Consider the following 5,000-nt stretch of genomic DNA (forward strand, 5'->3'; position numbering starts at 1 on the left):
GTTATGGATCGGATTGGCTCGGCAGGTACTTATGGAAGCTTTGATGTTTTTTTGGGGGGGGTTTTTTATCGACGGTGGGCATTTCAAAACGACGGCGCATGAGGCAGTCGATTGTGTGGAAGCGGAGTAAAACGATATCTCGCTGCCCTCACGTCAACACTCACCAATAGTGCTTTCTGAGGGGAATGTGGGGCCTCTGGCCATTTTGCCGCTCGGGGCAAACCGTGGACGCCGGTGGGGGGGGGGGGGGGGTCCTGTAACCATGACCCTGATCGTCGGCGGGGGGGAGACAAGCGTGCAAATTGCGCCCGATTGCTCTCTCGCCTTTCTCGCCTGTAGGAAGAGCCCGACCCTGCTCCCTCCTGCCGCTCCACAAAGGGGAAAAGCGGCCTATTTGCACGCCGCACGTTGAGCAACATCTTTTCTTTTTAGATCTGAAAATACGGCAAAAAGGCTTTTGATGTCCATATCGTAGCTGCAGATTGAAGGAGCGCCGACCGGCAATTACTCACGTCTAATGGTGCATAAGTCAATAGGAGGTTAGATGTCAATGGCGTGTATCTGGTTTTTTTTCTGTAGCTCCTTTCCCATACCACCCCTATTGTTGAAAGTGGACATTTCCAAACAAATCGCTGCCATCTGTCCGAGCCTAGACGTCATCCTGCCCTCAGCGCGGCTAAAGCCCTCGGTATATCTCCAAAGGTCAGATGTTTCCCCCGACACGAGCCTCTCCAAGACAAACACACACCAAGGCTCTGTGGAAAAAAAAAACAACTGTTACCGTTCACACTGATCCCTGAAAAGCGGGAAAACAGGACTTCACCTCCGTCCCCCTTCTGGATCCAAAGTCCAGAGCGAGCACAGTAGAGCAGAAGAATTATCAAAGTGGTGAAAACTGGCGGGCGCAGGGAATCTGTAACGGGGAACGGCACTTGATAGTGGACTGTCACGAAGGTTTATGGAGCGTTCAGTCAGTCTGCTTACATGCCACTGATTGATATTGCTGATCCATCCCAAGAATTTCTGAGAGCAACCTTCTGTATCTTGGGGGGTTTTGAGCACTAGCTGTCGTCACGATGTAAATACTGCAGAAGTAGATATTTTCCGATGCACACAGCTCTTTTATTTTCATCCGCACGGGGCCCCATCGGAATGGGCGGCTTCCGGCGGAGAGCGACGGGCCCCGTCGCGTTTCCTCAGGGATCAGGGCGTAACTGTCTGCGCTTCCTTCTAGTCGCAAAGTCTCAGAAAGACTCGCCCGCCTCCATCAGTTATTGTGCGGATTATGTGTATCCCTGGGTTGGGTTCTTCTGTGTATATTCTGTGTATAAGCAGCAGCTTATACCCAGCGTGCCCCACCCGCATTACTCTGAATAAGTTTGTTATTTCGCCGGGCGACATTAGAAGTCGCCCGGTCGCCGTCCGCCTCTCTCCTCTCCGCTTGGGCCCTTTCGCCCCCCCAACTCGGATCCAACGCCTATCACCGTAGCGCTTTGCACAAATCCTTTCTCTCTATCCCCGACTTCCCTCATTGTTTTCCCGTCCCCTGGCCGGTCTCTATCTGTTTTTTTTTACCCGCCTCTTCCTGCCGGGCTTGGAGGTTTGACCCCGGCGTGACCCCAGTTCCTGAGTTGCGGTGTGGCTGCCGGGCGCTACCTGCTGCAGCGCCGATCCCCTCAGGAAGGAAGCGGCCGCGGATCTCCGACCCACGGCCGCGCAATGGCGGCCCGGCGTTCAGGCTTTGAAAGGCCGCCGCGGTGCACTATTTATGTATTGCTGTGAAGCAGAAACAAAAGGTGCTCCGTCACCGTCATATCACACGCACGGGTGAACCACCTGGCGTTCAAGGCATCGTGCTGTCCCGGAGTCATTTCATCCTGATTGTGACTGGGGGCCTCGCCATTGAAGTTCTACTTCATCCGAAATGTATGGACGCCATCAAAGAATAGAAACCTTGATGCCAAAATAGCAAATCTCTTCAGCGTCAGTGGGTCTAAAATATGACTTGGGTTTTGTCTGCTCAGAGCCCCTAATCCCCCCGTTAGTGGGCGGGCACCGTGACCAGTACCCCGACGACTATTTAATAGATTCTTTAACTTGTCGACGTAAAGACATGATACCGTATAAAACTGCAACTATCATTTGACTTATTTGGCCTTTTGAGGTCACCGTTTCCGAATCCGCACCTCTGTCGGCGTCACCGCGGCGCAGAGTCTCCCGCTGAGACGGGAGCGCGGCCGGCGGTGAGACACGCCGCGGCTCGGCGTCCGCGGCCGATCCCATCGCGTCGTCACTGAGACGGAGGAGACCCGCGTTCCGACGGGGCGACGGGTTCCTGTCCCAACTCGTCGGAAGAACCCAGCCTGTGATGTTTTTCCTTTCGTTCATTCTCCCTTCCCTTCCATTTGGGGCACCTTTTTGGTCCTTTCTGTACGGTCTGCCCGCGCAGCAAAGCGAAGGCAGGCGGTAGATCGAAATCAGGGTAAACATGGGCCGGATCTCCCCTATGTTGATATTTCTTTCCGTCTCGTCCGTGTTCCCTCTTCATTTTAGTGTGGAAAAACCTCTCAACGACGACGAGGGCTGGTAAGTAAACAATGTACTCGCTGCATGTGCCGGTGGACGGCCGTAATATAGTTTGGGTCCGATGGCCTTCGGGGCACTTCACTGTAAACATTAGTTTAGGCAAGAGCCAAGTGTCTGGTAAAAATGTGAAGGGACGAGGGGCCGACACCGCTGCACAAACTGGGAGTCGCATTTCGGAAAGCTTTCTCCAGGCCATTCTCTCCCGCTACCCGCTCCGTGTTGACGGTTCACGCGGTTGGCTGCTGAAAAGCTCGGAACCGGTCTACGAGGCACACGGGCCAATTTAACAATGACAGAGAACCTGGAGCGAGTCCAGGAGGACAAAGGTGACGGAAAAGGCCAAGTTCAGCAGTGCAGCATTTTATCTCATGCACCAAAAACAATCCAGCCACTATACAGTAATCATCCATTGCACGTACTTCTGTTACTTAAAACGCCTTCACGGCTGAGGCAGATCTGAGGTCCCTGCCGTGTACAGGCGGCGTGTAGACATTCTCGTCTTGGCATCAACTGAAAGACTAGACGTTCGGTCTTTCTCTGCCTCTTAAATCAGGCCATTAACTGTGACGTACAGAGGAGACCAGGTAACAAAAATAAGATATCATCCCCACGCAAAGGCCCCGGGGGGATACTTCCATACCATTGTCTGGATGGTGTCCATTCCTTCTGGAACTGAACAGTGCAGCCATATGACGGTAGAACCCTGTGATCACCAGACGGCCTGCTCTGCTCTGGTCATGCTACTCCGGCTATTCAGGAACACGACCGATTTAATTAAGCCTCATAATGGTCAAGTGATAAAAAATAAAATGGCACTGCAAGTCTGCAAAATCGACAGTTAGAAAGTTAGTAGATGAATACATGTGAAACCGGATTCAGTCCATTGCTTTATACACACTATACCGTGCACTCTTTTAAAGAGGAAAGTTTGGGATTAGAAACATGTTTTGCTGCCTGGTCATTCCACATTTATGTCTTGGATGCCTTGGTTACGTACTGGATAAGTAGAGAACTTTACAGGAGTGATGTATTTTACAATGCAATCCATTTAAATCAGTTTTACAATGGAATATCCATTAATTATATTTTGCGAAACACCCACAAATGGTCATAACGGTCATGGCCGCTTTGGCCTTTTGTCGAAATGAGGCTTGGTGAATGTCACAGTACACAGGTACGTCTGTGTACCCTCTCCACACAATGATCAAAACGGAATGTTGCAAAGCACATTTGATTTACAAAAATGTCAGATCTGTGGCTGAAACACCAGCTCTTTTTGCCGCTACCTTAGTTTTGAATTCCAAAAATTCTACTGCTGTCCATTCCATCCGAGGCAGTCGACTCCCGGGTGACAATGAGCGCAGAACGAAAAGGCGGAATGAAAACGAGAAGTTGAAATTAGGCAAAAAAGATCTGCTCAACACGGACACCGTTTATTTTGGCATCGCGGGTGGAACCTTAAAATTCTTCATTTAGGAGGAACGAAACGGGTGGAGCTCCGGAGGCCTTCCTGACTGGGAACGCGGAGAACAGCGGGAGTCTGTGGGAGTGTCGTCCGGCTGCTAACAACCTTTGGTTGCGGTTCAACTTGCACTTAAGGCACTCGTTTCCTTTCATCTCAGGGTACAAAAAAAAAACCCCAAAACATTACGGACTTGACATTCTTAAGATGTCACCGGCCGATAAAATGACAATACAGGCAATTCTGCGGCGGCAGAGGTGAGACATGTGACACCGGTCATGGGTACCGAGCGCCGAAGCCGCTTCCTGACGTGATTAGAAGACGTGGGTCGTGACCATCCGTTGTGATGGGAAGGGACCGGCCGGGCGCCGCAGAAACCAAACCCTCCACTCGTCTGCTTCGGTAATCATCGATGGCGCACAAAGAGCTCATTTCCTCCCCTCGCTCGCTGGGTTTTTGTTTTCAACCTTTTTACTTTATTTGCAGACGGAGCTCAGGTATGGCTGCCCCAGCGAGAAAGAGGGGGGGGGGGGGGGAGTGGGGCGAGGGAGGAGACTCTAACGTGAGGAATCTCAGCACGGGAACTTGACCTCTCTGCGAACCCTGCCTCCAGAAAAGGAGCATGGTTGGGACCACCGAAACAACAGCATGGGAAGCCATGCCTCCTTCCTTTTTCCTACTTGTTTCTATTTATTCCATTTCCGTTTTAAGCTTTTTTCTTTTTTTTTTTGAAAATCAAAGCCACGCAAAGAATATCGGTTGTAATAACTTGATTTAAGGTCATAGAATATTGATATTTATATTAAATGTTGGCAAATATAAATGCATTCTTGAACAAAACTAATTCCTGGCCTGGTGCATTTATTGTTGTATTAGTTATGAATGTATACATTTACATTGCTGTGTCATTATGTATTGAGTGGAAACCCTTTGTAGAGACAATGAACCTATA

At 50.4% G+C, this 5,000-nt stretch overlaps 1 protein-coding gene across 2 annotated transcripts in view; it reads right to left on the reverse strand.

Annotated features, from left to right (window-relative positions):
• LOC307230290 (RNA-binding motif, single-stranded-interacting protein 2-like) overlaps positions 1 to 5,000 on the reverse strand; it is a 24,073-nt gene that overhangs the window by 14,769 nt on the left and 4,304 nt on the right. The window lies entirely within an intron of this gene.

This window comes from Zeus faber (genome assembly GCF_960531495.2).
Source record: "Zeus faber genome assembly, chromosome: 5".
Classification (NCBI taxonomy): Eukaryota; Metazoa; Chordata; class Actinopteri; order Zeiformes; family Zeidae; genus Zeus; species Zeus faber.